The sequence below is a fragment of the Salmo salar genome, chromosome ssa20 (assembly GCF_905237065.1).
Source record: "Salmo salar chromosome ssa20, Ssal_v3.1, whole genome shotgun sequence".
Lineage (NCBI taxonomy): Eukaryota > Metazoa > Chordata > Actinopteri > Salmoniformes > Salmonidae > Salmo > Salmo salar.
This window is the reverse complement of record NC_059461.1, coordinates 18,605,766-18,624,070: the sequence shown is the minus strand read 5'-3', so window position 1 is coordinate 18,624,070 and position 18,305 is coordinate 18,605,766. Positions and strand designations below refer to the sequence as shown.

Here is an 18,305-nt window from a genome sequence, read left to right as displayed (position 1 = left end):
TACTCATCCGCTGTGTATGCCAGTCTTTACAATTGGCAGTCTGTGTAGTATCCAAAGAAACCATCCCTTGGAGTGTTGAGTACTTAATCAGGGAAACCTACAACTGGTTTTCGATTTCCCCAAAACGGTGCAAGGCGTACAAAGCAGTGTATGCCAACATTAATTGTGGCCAGAAACCCCTGCAGATCACCAAAGTGTGTGCCACACGTTGGCTATCGATTGAGCCTGCGGTAACTCATATATTGAGCCAGTGGGAAGAACTGAAACTCCACTTTGAGTTGACCAAGGCCAGTGAGCATTGCTACATGGCTGATGTGCTCCACGCCATGTACATGGACAAGACCAACTATGTCTACCTGACATTCTTGAAATCAATCCTGTCCAACGTACAGGTTGTAGTGAAGTCATTTAAGCGAGAGCAAACAGATCCTGTCAAGCTTTTGGACAATCTGGTACACCTCTTAACATCAATTTGCAGCAGAGTTGTCAACCCTATGGCAAAAATTGATGTCCTGAAGGATGCCATTGATGGACATCTCAGTCCATCACCATACCTTCGGTACCTTTTCGAGAGCACGGTGTACCAACTCAGTCTTGCGCCAGAGGACAAAAAGGTCATTCGGAGACAATGCATCAACTACATTGTTGCTTTAAGCAAGGAGCTGCAAGCAAGGCTCCCAGACAACCTTGAAGCCTTGCAAAACATGGCTTTGTTCAGTGTTAAGGAAACGCTAAAGCAAAATAAAGGCACCACTGAAATTATTAAAGTAGCTTAGCTACTGGGATACCAGCCCCAAACAATTGGTAAAATTGTTTCCCAATGGCGAAACATCCATCTGTTTAGGTGGGACAACTGAAAATACAGTTGAGTTTTGGAGTGAAGTCAATAACTACACGGACTCTTCCGGGTCAAATCCATTTGAAGAACTGTGCAAAGCTGCACTCGCAGCCCTCTCCTTGCCACACTCAAATGCGGAGGTTGAACGGCTGTTCAGCCAAATGAGGGTGGTCAAGTCAAAGTTAAGAAATAGAATGTCACTGCACACTCTCAACTCCATACTCCTGGTGCAGTATGGACTGAAGCTGGCTGGTGATACCTGTTACCAGCATAAACTACCAAGTGAAGTTCTGCACCAGTTTGCCACCACAGCAGTATACAGATTTAAGGCCACTCCATCGTCTACTGCTGGTTCCAGCTCCGTGACAATGCAGTTGGACAGTGAAGATGAGGTTTTCCTTGTCAATCTATGATTCATCATATAAATACAGTACGTATGCAAGGAGTGGACTTTCTGGAACTGGCGGAGACACACAGCTGATGGTGGCAGTGTGTACTGCAGTGTGTGCAAGAACAGTGGAAACCAGTGGAAACCAGAGGAAAACATTGAGCAGCTAGCCAGCCAAGCAGCACAACAACCTGGAGAGAGCTGGAGAGAGATGCCTAGCGCATAAATCATTATTTGAGTTAAGTTGCTTGTTCAATGAGATAGCATATATACCTTGTTATTAGCCTGTACCTATAATTGTTGATCAGTTAGGTAGCATGTTAACTAACTACCGATACACTGCTTAAAACTATAATTGTTCAGAATGTGTAGGTTTACTAGTTAAAAAGAAAATAAATGAAATGTAATTGTTCAATAACGTGTAACGTGTAACGTGTTCAATAACGTGTAATTGTAAATGACGCAGTTTGACGTTATTAAGTAATGACGTCATCACGCAATGACATCACAACGTCGTTTAGCAACCGTTAGCAACAAATCTCCCCAGAAAATTTGTTGGCAACACTGCAGGTGATAAACTGACCCGTCGGTGGCAGCCTTTCGTGATGGGAAACATGGGAAAACTGCAAGAATTTGACATCACTTTTAAGGACAATAAAGTTGTTTATAGTCCTGGAGATGCCGTTTCAGGCACCTTGAAAATTACAACCGCCCAAGCTCTACTATTTAAAGGTAATGTTCTTTCAGCTGTCGTGAAACTTCGTCGTCTCCTCGGACTGACAAGAAAGTAGTGTTCCACTGAAACGAACACAATGGTGTGATTTGTGACGCGCATTTTATTTACAGTAAATACTTAGGATGTTGAATTGAATACTGTTCTGTCACTCGAACAGACACTATTTCTATAGATGTGTTGGGGGGGGAAACAAGGTGATCAATCTCATTTAAAGGTGCTGTCAGACAGGACAAATTTGACCGTCCTTTTTTAATACCATATCTTGAGGTAAAACAACAAAACTAACAAAAAACAAGATTTGTTTGGCCATTAACATTTTAACCCAAGGATGAAATGGCAAGGCAAACATAGAAGTGGCAATCATAAACTCAAGTTGTGATATGCCAGAAATGTAGTAGGATAGAACATTGAATTGTTCAATGGAACTGGAACTGTGTGCCTTATGTCAAGGATCTCAAATGGCTGTCCCTGTTTTCAAGTATCAAATGGCTGCAGACAGGTGGTGGTCACCCTCATCCCGATCACTTGTTGCTAGAACAAAAACACAAATTCACTCATCTTTTCAACAAAAGTGTACTCTGGGTGATCAAACATGTTTTGAGACAGTGCATGGAGTTAGAAAATACATTTGTTGGTTTTTATTTTTTTATTTTCTCTGAACCTTAGCCAACATGGAAACTAAATTGCCCTCTTGTCACACTAAAGGTGTTTTGTGTCATGGGAGTTTTGTGTCATGGACCTCTGGTTTGTTTACATTGCAGGTCAGGAAAAACAGGTTGGGCAGCTTTTGTCATTGCATTTCGATGCTGAGCACAGTGTCACTGGCTGCACTGTTGTTGATAACTGATGTCTTATGAACTTGATAACCTTCCCAAGTTACTATAGTATTGGCTATCTGAACTATGATTTGTGAGGACTTCAAATTACACTGAACAACAATTTCAGAGATTTTACTCAGAGTTCGTGTAAGGAAATCAGTCAATTGGGCCCTAATCTATGGCTTTCACATGACTGGAAATACAGATATACATCTGTTGGTCACAGATACTTAAAAAAAAAGTTGGGGCGTGGATCAGAAAACCAGTCAGTATCTGGTGTGACCAACATTTGCCTCATGCAGCGTGACACATCTCGCTCGCATAGAGTTGATCAGGCTGTTGATTGTGGCCTGTGGAATGTTGTCCCGCTCGTCTTCAATGACTGTGTGACGTTTCTGGATATTGATGGGAACTGGAACACACTGATGTACATGTTGTTAGGCTGGTTGAGTTGCGGTTGTTAGGCTGGTTGGACGTACTGCCAAATTCTTTAAAATGACTGAGGCAGTTTATGATAGAGAAATTAACGTTCAATTCTCTGGCAACAGCTCTGGTGGACATTCCTGCAGTCAGCATGCCAATTGCACACCCTTAACTTGAGACATCTGTGGCATTGTGTGTGTAACAAAACATTTTAGAGTGGGCTTTTGTAGTCCCCAGCACAAAGTGCACCTGTGTAATGATCATGCTGTTTAATCAGCCTCTTGATATGCCACACCTGTCAAGTGGATGGATTATCCTGGCAAAGCAGAAATCCTCAATAACTGGGATCTAAACAAATTTGTGCACAACATTTGAGAGAAATAAGCTTTTTGTGTGTATGGAACATTTCTGGGATCTTTCATTTCAAAAACATGGACCAACACTTTACAAGTTGCGTTTTATATTTTTGTTCAGTGTAGATTTTCACAAGAGCTGGTACTCCCTACAGAGCAGATTGTTAGTCTGTAATAGCGGACCCACTCTTATGTTCTTAAAAAGTTATAATGGGAAGTTAGAATTAAACGTCTTGTGTGATGTAGCCAGAGTATTTAACTGAATATCAATCAGAGTACTACACTTCATACTTCTACAGGGTTTGTTAATAGATTTGTTTTTACTTGGCCATCCTCCTCCAGGATTGTCTGTGTCTTACTGGGCTCAAACCAGAATTATGATTGATTGAGCTATTAATTAATTTGGGTCATAACCATGCACACTGCTGGTCAAGAGCTGTTGCCAATCCCTGCTGGGACTACCATTTAGTACCCTTTAATTTATGTGCTCATGGGCTTCAAGTGTGCTGCGTACATCACACCAGGAAAACTACACGTAACTGCCAAAATAAAGGAAACACTTGAGTAAATGAGGGATACAAAGTATATTGAAAGCATGTGCTTCTGCAGGTGGTGTTCCTGTGTTAATTAAGCGATTAACATCTCATGCTTAGGGTCATGTATAAAAATGTCCAGTTGCCCATTTTATTTTGGCTACCATTTTCTTTATAAAAAAATGTAAAAAATTGAACCTTTATTTAACCATGGCTAGAAGAAGAGATTACTTTTTAAAGAGGGGTCTCAAAGGATCATGGGAGGTTTTAAAGGATATATGTGTGTCTGTCACCAGATATGCCAAGGCTCGTTGAAGCTGTTCTGGCGGCCTAATGCCCTATTAATTAAGACACTTTCATTTGGTGTTTCCTTTATTTTTGCATGTTTGTCTTTCTTTTACTAGTCTTTGTGTTTGGATTCCTCAGAATTAGAGTTCGCTTTTTAGTTCTGTTATATACATATATATCTGTGTGACGTGTTAAAGTAGGTGTCCACAATAGGTGCTTTGTTTGCAAAAAAAGAACATATCAATCAGAATGTAAACTATCCTAAAAGGGCTTTCAAGAATACATTGCCATGCTCTGCTTCTGTTTCTATCTCCATTTTGTTATGAAGTCTGAGGACCTCAAGTTCTCTTATGTTACTGTGTTTTACTATGTATTATCCCTGCAGATATCAAGGTGAATTGCCAAGGCTTCTGTGGTGTCACCAGCAAGATCGACGACACAGCCTGGACAGTGGAAGAGCAGTACTTCAGCAGCACTCTCTCTGTGGCAGATAAAGGTACTGTCAATGGGGTCTTTACCTGCTTCTTTCTCATCTTTTGGAGCTTTAAACATTAAATTAATTAAACATACACCTTCCAGTAAATCATTGTTTCGTAATGGATATTCCCTTCATCACCTATGTATGTCAGAAGGAAAAGGTAAACAAACATTTAATCCATATTCTCAGAGGTTCCCCTTCTACCCTGAAAGTAAAATGTGATTCCTAGAAGATGAACAATTTTTAATGGACAGAATGTTTTCCAGCCAGCTGATCTGATATTTATCTTTTTTTCCGGTGTCCCAGGTACCCTGAAACAGGGAGATCACAGTTTTCCATTCAAATTTCTCATTCCAGGTAAGGCCACTGAGTGATGGAGCTTTGTAGACCTGTTGCACCACATTCCTTTAAACATATGGGTTTTCCTCATTTTATAATCACACATGTCGAGGCATGTAAGTTTACTGTAGTTCTGACATAGCTCATTCACTATAAGCAGAAGTAATGTTAGCAATAAATTACAGTACCGCTTCCTGTGGCTCTACATCAATGGTTATGAGGATTACCATAGGGACCGTTGTTGTGTCTTCAATGGAAATAGTGCTACAAATGAGCACATAGTAAGGTAATTTACTCGTGCCCATGAACAGTTTGTAAGTGTTATTGAGGTAACACTTTACATTGAGATATACTTTATCAAGGGGTTATAAGTCATTTAAAAATCATTCCTGATTAGTTTATAGTTAAACTCTGTAATAAACATCTATGACACATTGGTTGAGATTTTACCCGTGTACCCATTAGCCTCCTCTTCTCCAATTGTTGACTAGTGTGGTAGGGACTGAGAGCATAGATGCCCTGAGGTGTGCAAAGCCACCTGTTATCATACTAACTCCTGTACTGGTATGGCAGTTGCTTTTTTTTTTTAACCTTTATTTAACTAGGCAGTTAAGAACAAATTCTTATTTACAATGATGGCCTACCGGGGAACAGTGGGTTAACTGCCTTGTTCTGGGACAGAACAACAGATTTTTACCTTGTCGGGGATTCGATCCAGCAACCTTTCGGTTACTGGCCCAATGCTCTAACCACTAGGCCACCTGCCGCCCCATGTTGTGTTTTGTCTCGTGGTCGTTTATACTAACAATCTGTCATGGCCTACTTGTCTTTTTTGTTTCAAACCTTTGCATGCTAAGGAAATGAGTGTGATAGATCATTCTTAAAACAGTATCACATGTTCTCCCTTATCTATGCTATAGCTCTCAGGGAGGGAGCCCAATGATAACATCATAACCCCTCCGCCCATTACTCATCGATAAGGTCTATCAGACAGACAGACTGCCTTTCCAGCTGAGAAGGGATTCCCTTTCACTCTGATAAAGCGGTCTTTCATAACAACCTACATTACACACACCACAGAAACCCAAACAAACCTTACCGGTCCTAATCAACTGTCCGTTGTGATTTAAAATATGTCACCTGAAAACTGCACACCTTCAAGACGTTCAATTGAAAAAACAATTGCAATAGATAGAGGCCATTTGAAAGTCTGTTGCCTGTATTCTTGCCTCTGTGAAAATACATATTTGATAAATACCTTTACTCCTCCCATATAGCCTCTATTCCCACATCCTTTGAAGGGAACTATGGAAAAATTATGTACAGAGTGAGGGCTTTCATCGACACTTCTCGCTTCTCTAAGGACTATAAGACTGAGAAGCCTTTCTACCTGCTGAGTCTCCTCAACCTCAACGAAGTGCCTGACATCCATGTGAGAGCTTCCCTAACAGATTTGATACATTTTCACTTAATCAGAAATATCCAAGTCTTAGAAACAGGATGTTGGTGAATCTGCTCTTAACCTAATATTTCCCACCTGTTTCCAGGGACCAAGTTCATCTTCCGTTACTAAGACGTTCACCTACCTGCTAGGGGGTGAAGACAGGAACGGTGGTGCTGAAGGCCCAGAGTGACATGAAGGGCTACACCCCTGGTCAGGTCATCAAACTGACCACAGAGATTGACAACCAGTCTGGGAAAACCACGGGGACTGTGGTGGCCCGTCTCATGCAGGTACAAAGTACTGAGTTTACAGCGCTTGAAATAAAGCAAGGCTATGGATGTACAACAGAAGAGTGTTGTACAACCAAGTGTGATTTAGTCAATGGTGTCATAAAGCTGCAATGTGGTCATTATTGTCTCAATGTGTAGGTGAGCGATAAAGGCATTTTATTTTATCACTCAATCATTTTCTACCATATTTCTGTGTGCTCGTCTCCAATAGAAAGTGACTTACCAGACGAAGAAGCCTACCATTGATTTGAGGACTTTAGTGCAGGTGGAAGGTACTGGGGTGAAGGCTGACAAACAGGCTGAGTGGAAGGAGCAGATTATTGTACCTCCTCTGTGCCAGTCGTCTATGGCTGACTGTGGCCTAATAAACATGGAATACTTTGTTCAAGTAAGCAACTTTTCTCTTTTCACAATACCATTCCTCTACCGTTTCCTCTACAGCCAAACCCTTTGGTCCTCAGTTTAGCACGCATGATTTGATGAAACCTTCTCCCCTTTACTCCCTGGTACATTAGATCTCTCTGAAATCTCCCGTGGTGTCATTTTTGTTGCCCATCCACATTGGAAACATCTCAGTGGACACCACGTCAGTACAGCCCTCCAGACCACTTCCCCAGACCCCTGATCCTCTTTGCTCCTATGCCAAGCCTACCAAGCTAGAAAACAGCAGCCACTCTGAGCCATCCTCCCATAACCAAGGACCTCCTACTACTACCCCAGCCCCTCACCCTGCCCGCCGCCCAGCCCCAAAACCTGTTCCCAGGATCAGAGCCTCTACTTCTTCCCCCAGCGCCCCGCCAGCTGCCTCCCCCAGTGCCCCTCCAGCTCAGATGGACTATCTTGCCAACTCCATGCCCACCCTCTACCCACCGCTACCTCCAGAGTACAGCACCTCCACACTCCCACATGGTCAGTCTTACACTCCTATTGAATAACCTGTAGTGACTGGCAGTGCTAATGCTATTTAGTTTTTACTTATCTTATTACACATTTTGATATTTAGTCTTTGGGTTAGGTGTTTCTGGTGTTGTATTGTCATCTCACTGTATCAGTTGTGGCTGGCTTAAATCTTTGCTAATATCCCATATGAATGTAAGAGTCTTAGTTGCCATTCCGTAGACATTTATGCCTTTGCTTCGTAAGTGTTTGCCATGCCCATGACTCATGTCGTTTCTGATGAAAAGTATGTAGGTAGGTGGGTATTGTGTAATAATGTCTCTTTCTGTCTGATTACTGATATCCGCTGTCCTCTCTGTTACAGAAGCTCCTCCCAGCTATGTCGAGAGCTGTAGCAGCAACACATAAACATCATGAAACAGTAGAGACTGACTGCCGGCAACTGTACACTGAACATGACAATCAACCTCCCTACTAGAGGATCATGATGCCAGGCAGCCCTCCTTAAGTACATCAGCCTTGGTTAAGCAGCACCTTTTTACTGATTGTTTTCACACAATTTTAGCACTTTATATGTTTTTACGTAAACCATTTTTATAAAGTTAAGTCGGTGTAATTTAGAATTAGTTTAGGGGCCTCCCGTGTGGTGTAGCAGTGCTTGAGGCGTCACTACAGACCAGGTTCGATCCCAGGCTGTCACAACTGGCAGTGACCTAGAGTCCCATAGGGTGGCACACAATTGGCCCAGTGTCGTCCGGGTTAGGGGAGAGTTTGGCCGTGGGAGCTTTACTTGGCTCATCACGCTCTAGTGACTCCTTGTGGCGGGCCGGGCGCCTGCAGGCTGTCTTCGGTTGTCAGTTTAACAGTGTTTCCTCTGACACATTGTTGCAGCTGGCTTCCGGGTTAAGCGGGTGGGTGTTAAGATGCATGGTTTGGCGGGTCATGTTTCGGAGGACGCAATGACTCGACCATCGCCTCTCCTGAGCCCGTTGGGGAGTTGCAGCAATGAGACAAGATTGAAATTGGGAGAAAAAGGGGGTAAAACACTACATTTTTTACAATATTTATCTTTTTCCTTTGGAATATGTTGAAATTGCATGTGTGATGCTTGAAATGTGAAGGACGGTGATTTTAGTTTTGTATGTTTGAAAGTTGACTTGTGGAACTTGTGCTTCTGATATACGTTTAGATATTGGATCCAACAAACCTAGCTTAGTGGGTGCTCCCATAATGCATTTATTCTCTCTTTCTGACTGAAAACAACAGATTCATCTTGTAAGGTGCACACTGTGATTGATGATTTGACTGTGTAAGATTCTTAGTTTGCTGTATAACAGTTATAGTCAGATTGTGTAGGATGTATAGTGTTGTTTAAAATCAAGCTAGCAGCGCACAGCGCTGTTGTCCTCATTTGGCTATCATATCAACTGTGGTATATTATGTTGATCTAGCATTTGCCATGGGATATCCTGTATATGTTTTACACCAGCAAGCAGCTTTTCAACAGCAAGATTGTATTTGAGATTTATTTAAAGGTCCCAAACAGTCAAAGTCATGAAATGTGGATGACACCAGATCAAAGTAAGACTACTAAAGTTTGAAAAATGACAGTTGCTTCTACATTGATAAAGTTTGATCATAACTGGTCCCCTCCCCCATGTCAAACACTTGGATTCAGGAGGTGGGACGTCACAAAGGTCACTAGTCTTGACATCACAAAAGCCTCATTTTAATACAACAATGGTTATTCTCTAATTTAACCTGTTGAGGACAGACGTTCCGCTAGCGGAACCCCTAGCCAACAGTCAATGGCATCGCACGGCGCGAAATACAAAACCAACTAAAATACCACAATTCAATTTTCTCAAACAATCAACTATTTTACACCATTTTAAAGATAAGACTCGTTAATCTAACCACATTGTCCGATTTCAAAAAGGCTTTACAGCGAAAGCAAAACATTAGATTATGTTAGGAGAGTACATAGACACAAATAATCACACAGCCATTTTCCAAGCAAGCATATATGTCACATAAACCCAAACCCCAGCTAAATGCAGCACTAACCTTTGATGATCTTCATCAGATGACACTCCTAGGACATTATGTTATACAATACATGCATGTTGTGTTCAATCAAGTTCATATTTATATGAATAAACAGCTTTTTACATTAGCATGTGATGTTCAGACCTAGCATACCCACCGAAAACTTCCGGTGAATTTACTAAATTACTCATGAAACGTTGACAAAATACATAATTATTTTAAGAATTATAGATACAGAACTCCTTTATGCAATCGCTATATCCGATTTTAAAATGGCTTTTCGGCGAAAGCACATTTTGCAATATTCTGAGTACATAGCTCGGCCATCACGGCTAGCTAATTTGAGATCCGCCAACTTCGGGGTCACCTAAACTCAGAATTACTATTAGAAAAATTGGATTATCTTTGCTGTTCTTCGTCAGAATGCACCATGTTGTTTTGGTTCCAAATAATCCATAGTTATATCCAAATACCTCCGTTTTGTTCGTGCGTTCAGGTCACTATCCGAAGGGTAACGCGCGAGCGCATTTCGTGACAAAAATTTTCAAAATATTCCATTACCGTACTTTGAAGCATGTCAAACGCTGTTTAAAATACATTTTTATGCTATTTTTCTCGTAAAATAGCGATAATATTCCAACCGGGCAACGTTGTATTCATTCAAAGAGAGGAAGAAAAACATGGCGAGTTCTCGTGGCCGCGCATCTCCAGTCTCACTGTCCCCAGGCTGACCACTTACAAACTCTGCTCCTATACTTTGCCCAGAGACAGCAGACACCCCATTCCACTTTCTGGCGGCTTTAGAGAGCCAATGGAAGCCTTAGAAAGTGTCACGTTACAGCACAGATGCTGTAATTTCGATAGAGATGTAACAGAAGGACAACAAATTGTCAGACAGGGCACTTCCTGCATGGAACCTTCTCAGGTTTTGGCCTGCCATATGAGTTCTGTTATACTCACAGACACCATTCAAACAGTTTTAGAAGCTTTAGAGTGTTTTCTATCCAAATCTACTAATTATATGCCTATTGTAGTTTCTGGGCAAGAGTAGTAACCAGATTAAATCGGGTATGTTTTTTTATCTGGCCGTGAAAATACTGCCCCCTATCCCAAAGAAGTTAAAGGGTTTTGGTTTGCATAGCTAGGTTGCTAGTCTACTGGTGTCATCATTTGACTGCAGCGTGACAGCAACTACAACTTGAGGTTTCCCCTATTGATCTAAATCAAATATACTTAGGTTTCCGCTTTCATCTGTGTCTGGTGTTAGCTAGCAACTGGCTAGCTAGGTCTTCAGCCAGCATGTAACAAAAGCGTGGGAAGGGTTTCCCAAACCTCAGATGCAGTTGTCATGTCATTACATCAAGATACATGCCAAACAGAACATTCATACAAACGTCTTGACGTCATTGATAGTCATGATATATGAACATTGACTGGCAGAACATTGTCTTATATATATGACAATGAGAAGTACCCAAACCTCACCCTGTTAAGTAAATTTCGACTAAAATTGCCAAGATGAACTAGCTAGCTAGTGTTAAACACTGCTGACAATTCCATTTAGGCTAGCTCACTAAATTATACAGCAAACATTTTGTCTGAATCTGTTACAATAAGTTGGATAAACAAATAATTTGTGAAACCATGTGGCGTATGACAGGATTGGATGTTGCAAGCAATTACATATTTTTTTTGTTGTTGCTTTGTATATCAGCAGATTTGTTTGAGATAATGTCACTGCAACACTGCTCACAGCATTTATGATGCTCACTGCTTTCATGTCTTTTCAAAGAACCGCCAGTCAAGGTGAGCTCCCCGCCTATTCAATTTGCCTTTTTAGACTTCCTGTTAGTTTGACATGAGAGAAAGTACTTTGCTTTTTTTATCAGGAAAAAATATTATGGGTGATCTTTTAGTAACTCAAAAGGCTATTTTACATGGGAATCAGAATGACTGTTCGGGACCTTTGAGACAACCCCCAGTAATGCTGTTGTTTTAAGATGTGAAACTGAACACCATACTGTACATCCTACTCTATAGATACCTCTGGTGGCTGATAAATGAATGTCAATGGCATGTTTTACTCATTAATTTACACTGCTCAATGCATACCAGTGGAGGCTGCTGAGGGGAGGACGTCTCATAATAATAGCTGGAACGGAGAGAATGGGATCAAACACCTGGAAACCATGTGTTTGCATTTGATACCATTCCGCTCCATCCATTACCATGAGCCCGTCCTCCCCCAATTAAGGTGGCACCAACCTCCTGTGATGCATACACTGTTTTATGTAATGTGTTTTTATTTATACTTTTCACAACTGTCTTATAAACAATTCACTATGTTCTATATCCAAATAATTGTGTATGCATAGGAAATACAGTGCCTTGATGATCTACAATGCACAACCTAATAAAGTTGTTGTTTTTCACCATTTTTGTTTTGCGTTGTTGATTATGCTGGGATAATTGTACATCTCCATTTTTAGGCCCATTTTGTAATTTGTTAACATGACGGTTCTTACAGTAGCCTATGCAGAGTAACATTTTAAACTCATTATATCCCATTTTCCTGTGTTATGCTCCTCTCCAATTTCCTATCCTCCACTAAAAAGAAAGGAATAAGATAATCTCTTGTGCGTTCCAACATAGATGTCTGCTGTGAAGACCATACATCAGCACCTTAGAACAGTGTTGGGCAAAACTACTAGTATAATGCATTTAACAGATTTATAATGTGACCATGTTTATGAATACACACCAGTGGAGGCTGCTGAGGGGAGGATGGCTCATAATGGACGGAACGGAGAAAATGGAATGGTATCAAACACATGGACACAAACACGTTTGGTGTATTTGATACCATTCCGCTCCAACCATTACCACGAGCCATCCTCCCCAATTAAGGTGTTACCACCCTCCTGTGATACAAACAGCCTATAAAGTAACAGTAAACCAATCAGTTGATTGACTCTAGCCACAAAATTAAGGCAATTAGAGGGGGGGGTTCTGCAGGCAAGAAAATGGCCTTGCTGAAATTTCCATATATATAAAGGATGAGGCTATAGAGTGGCTTTGCAGACTTAAGAGTCTACATTGGAGAGTTGAAATCCCCTGCATGTTAGCTAGTGGAAAATCCCTTTTGGATCTTCACATGTTTCATTTTCGGGTTTAGTATAGTTCGGGTTCAGGATATGAATCTTTTGTTTATGCTCGGTGAGAATGAGGAGAGTTCAACACATGGGAAAAGGTACCACTCTATCTTTACAGTAGGATTCAGTCTGGATATTGGTTGGTCAAAGTGCAATGGCAGGTAACAGACATGGAACATTAGAAGGAGCCATAACCCCATTAAAAAGGAAGGAGGTACTGTCTTTAAAAAAAAGAAAGAAAATATTGATATTGCTCTGTTGCAAGAACCTCATTTGGATGATAAGCAGCATCTGAAATTGCAACAAGGGGGGGTTGGTCAAGTGTTTTTCTCATCATTTACATCCAGAAGTAGAGGTGTAGCAATTCTTGTGAAAAAGAACCTATCACTTATGGTGTTGAATTGTGTGAAAGATACATTTGGTCGTTTTGTTATAATTAAAGGTACTTTACAAGGGCAGAACATTTCCATATTGAATACTTACTTTCCCCCCCTGCCCACCCCCCTGATTTCCTCACTAAGGCATTTCTAGACTTTTCAGAATTAAACTCAGACACTGCAGTGGTTGGAGGAGATTTTAATTGTTTGTTGAACCCCCTTATTGAAAAGTTTCCCAGCGGTATAGCTTCACCCTCTCCTCAAGCTAGGTCGCTTAAGCTATTTGTGATGATCTGGGGTATGCTGATGTTTGGAGAACCTTTCATCCCTCCAACAGAGAGTTCACCTTTTTCGCTGCACCTCATGGATGTCAGACTAGAATAGATTACTATTTTATGCCCAGGATGTCTTTGCAGTCTGTTTTATCTGCTAATATAGGAAGCATAGTCATATCTGATCATGCGGAGGTGATCCTGGACATAAAACTCAATGGGGCATCCAATTTGTCAAGACATTGGAGATTGAATACAAGCATTCTTAAAGACCATACATTTACATAATATTTTATTAGAGAGTTTAAAGCATTTTTCTCTATTAACTCTCAATCAACAGATAACCCCTCACTCCCTTGGGAAACCTGTAAAGCTTACACCAGGGGTCTGATTATGTCATACTCAGCCACTAAGAGCTGGAAAAAGCGTGAAAAGCAAAAAAGGTTAGAGGGTGAAATAAGGAACTAAAGAGAAGGACTACTCCCACTTCTTCCCTATTAAAGGAAATATCAGTCCTTAGATCAACGTTGGACTCTCTCCTAACACAGGACGCTGAAAAGAAAATGAGATTTGTCAGGCCAAAGCTTTATGAACATGGAGATAAACCAGGAGAGTATTTGGTGTATCTAGCTAAAAAGAGTCAATTGCTACTATTACTGATTCTGATGGCAATCATTTATATGAAAATAAGTTTATAAATGAGTCATTTAAGAAATGTTATGCAAATCTTTATGCTTCAGAACTGACAAATGATGTACCCAAACTAATGGAGGACTTATTTTCTAAGATTGAGCTCCTAACTATCTCTGAAGAACAGAGGTATCTCCTTAATGCCCCTGTTACCAAGGAAGAGATAATTAAGAATCTGCAAAATGGTAGGCCCCAGGACCAGACAGGTTTTGTATTGAGTTCTATAAAGAGTTCAATGGCCTGATCCTTGAGCCATTGCTTGATATGTTTAACCACTAATTTTCATGACCATCTCCCTCAAACGCTGAGGGAAGCTAACATATCACTTATTCTCAAAAAGGGAAAATGCCCAGTCTTGTTCCTTGTACGGACCCATTTCCCTTCTGAATGTGGATAGAAAATTGCTTTCTAAAATTCTAGCCACACGACTAGGGGACTTATTTCCACTAATTGTGAAAGGGGACCAAACTGGCTTCATTAAGGGCCGTAAGTCATGTAACAATGTCAGGCGGCTTCTTAATGTTATTCAAGCCTATCAGCGAAGTGCTATGGGTGGTCTTGTGCTCTCCCTAGATGCTGAGAAAGCATTTGACCGTGTGGAGTGGTCCTACCTATTCTTTGCTCTGACTAAATTTGGCCTAGGGGACAACTTTATAAAATGGGTTAAAGTTTTATGTGATGATCCTCAGGCTGCTATCCTTACTAATGTGCTAAGGTCAAATAGCTTCTCTATACACAGAGGTACCAGACAGGGCTGTCCTTTGTCCCCTCTCCTATTTACACTCGCTATGGAACCACTGGCCGAGGCCATCAGAGTAATGCCTGCTATACAGGGTCTGCTCATTTGTGATGTTCATCATAAAATAAGCTTGTATGATGATGATGTTCTGATGTTCATCTCTAGCCCGAGACTTCAAATACATCTCTTGTTAGTATTATTGAATTATTCTGTGAATTCTCAGGCTACAAGAGGAACTTAACTAAATCAGAGGCTATTCCACTTGGTAGCCTTCATTCTGTACCTATTATCCCCCCCCCCTTTCCTTTTAAATGGTCTCCCTCAGGTTTTATGTATCTGGGTATATTTGTAACTCCTAAATTCCAGCAAATGTACAAAGCCAATTTTGTTCCCTTGTTTGATACAATAAGACAGGATCTGGAGCGCTGGAACCCTCTTCCGATTTCATGGTTGGGTAGAATATGTCTCTTGAAAATGAATATTTTACCTAAACTACTTTACCCAATCCAAATGATCCCAGTCTTACTCTCCAATAAGGTAATACAAGATGTAAATGGCTAAGTTCCTTCATATGGAGTAAACGCAAGCCAAGAGTTAAGATGGCAATATTGCAGCTGCCAGGCTCTATGGGGGTCTTGGTTCTGCCCAATATTAGGCTTTATCAGTGGTGTGCCCACCTATGTTATATTTCTGACTGGATCACAAATGATGACTCCTCTATTTGGTTAGACATTGAGACTTATTTTTCAAAATACCCCTTACAGGATCTTGTATTTTTCAGAAGTTTCAAGTCTGTAAAGGATCACTGCAATAACCCCATTACACTTAACACACTCAAAGCATGGAGGTCAGTTCAATGTTTTTTGGGAAGAACCAAACTAACCTCTGCTCTTACCCCAATTGTTAACAACCCAGATTTTGTTCCAGGATTGCTGGGTACTGGCTTTAACTTTTGGCTTAATAAGGGCATAGGCAGACAAAATTATTTTTTTGCTGATAAGATTGTATTGTCATTTGAGCAGATGGTTGAGAAATATCGACTCCCAAAGCAGGACCTTTTCCACTTTCTACAAGTAAGACATATTTTGAAGAGCACTACCTTGATTGGCAACCCTGATGTGTCTGTCATTGAAATAATACTTTTTTCCCAACAAAGGAAAATGTCTACGTTTGTTTTATGATGCTTTAAGGTCCTTTTCTACTGTTGACACACAGAGGGTGAAACGAATGTGGGAGAAAGAATTGTCTGTTACTATTGACGAAGAGATGTGGGAGGACATTTGGAGATATGCAAAAACAATATCTATATGTAATCGTACTAGAGCATAATCGTACTAGAGCAATCCAGTTAAGAATAATATGCTTTTAGCCCCTCTTCCTCTTCTCCTCAGTGTCTTAAATGTAAAACTGATACAGGCACCCTAACACATTGTTTATGGTCATGTTCCAAATTACAACGATACTGGTCTGGTGTTCTGCAAGAAATTGAAAAAAATCCTAGGGGTCAATCTAGAATTGGACCCAGTTTCTTTACTAGTAGGCATGTTACTTCTGTGGGTAAGAGGAGGCTTTACAACATCCTTACTTTCGCAGCGAGGAAAAACATTCTCTTACAGTGGATTAGTGATAAGGTCCCTTCAGTTAAGATTGGCATAAGATACTATTTGAATGGGTGCCATTGGCATATCTGACATGCACATTGCATTCTAAAACAGATCAGTTCTACAAAGTATGGGAACCTTATCTAAATGATCTAGAACCTGATTTATCAGCTATTATGCTACAAGGATTTTCTTAGAATGGTGGTGATCTATTTGTTTCAGAATTACACTGTATGTTCCATGTGTGGGATCTAACTTCTTTATTTAAACTGAGATTTTGTGTTTAATTTCTGTCTGTATGTTCAATTAAAATGTATGTATTAAGAGATGCAATGACGGGGATGGGGTGTGAGTGGCGGGGAGGGGAAGATGGTGTGTATATATACACAGTTGAAGTCGGAAGTTTACATACACTTAGTTTGGAGTCATTAAAAATCGTTCTTCAAACACTCCACAAATTTCTTGTTAACAAACTATAGTTTTGGTAAGTCGGTTAGGACATCTACTTTGAGCATGACACAAGTCATTTTTCCAACAATTGTTTAAAGACAGATTATTTCACTTATAATTAACTGTATCACAATTCTAGTGGATAAGAAGTTTACATACACTAAGTTGACTGTGCCTTTAAATTCCAGAAAATGATGTCATGGCTTTAGAAGCTTCTGATAGACTAATTTATATAATTTGAGTCAATTGGAGGTGTACCTGTGGATGTATTTCAAGGCCTAGCTTCAAACTCAGCATCATGTTGTGGGCGTGCTTTGCTGCAGGAGGGACTGATGCACTTCACAAAATAGATGGCATCCATGAGGAGGAAAATTATGTGGATATATTGAAGCAACATCTCAAGACATCAGTCAGGAAGTTAAATATGGGGAATTGGAAATAATGCAGACAATTACATTGATAGAAGCCACAATATATCTGCAATATTTAAGTTGAGAGCCGATGCTCCGGTACCATTTACCGGACAGTAGCAGAGTGAAGAGTCTATGGCAGGGGTATTCAACTCTTAACCTACAAGCAGTGGTGTAAAGTACTTAAGTAAAACTACTTTAATGTACTACTTAAGTAGGTTTTTTTGTATCTGTTCTATACTTTACTTTACTATTCATATTTTGGACAACTCTTCACTACATTCCTAAAGAAAATCATGTACTTTTTACTCCATACATTTTGCCTGACACCCAAAAGTACTCATTACATTTTGAATGCTTAGCAGGATAGGGAAATGGTCCAATTCACACACTTATCATGTGAACATCCCTGGTCATGCCTACTGCCTCTGATCTGGAGGACTCACTAAATACAAATGCTTTGTTTGCTTGGTTTGTATAGGATATCTGAGTGTTGGAGTGTGCCCCTGGAATTGTGCCATCTGGTTTGCTTAATATAAGGAATTTGAAATGATTTATACTTTTTCTTTGATACTTAAGTATACTGCTCAAAAAAATAAAGGGAACACTTAAACAACACATCCTAGATCTGAATGAATGAAATAATCTTATTAAATACTTTTTCTTTACATAGTTGAATGTGCTGACAACAAAATCACACAAAAATAATCAATGGAAATCCAATTTATCAACCCATGGAG

The 18,305-nt window shown here is 40.3% G+C and overlaps 1 pseudogene; it reads left to right on the top strand.

Annotated features, from left to right (window-relative positions):
- The first annotated feature begins 1,713 nt into the window (after window positions 1-1,713).
- Window positions 1,714-9,800, top strand: LOC106580002 (arrestin domain-containing protein 1-like; annotated as a pseudogene).
- The last annotated feature ends 8,505 nt before the right edge of the window (window positions 9,801-18,305 follow it).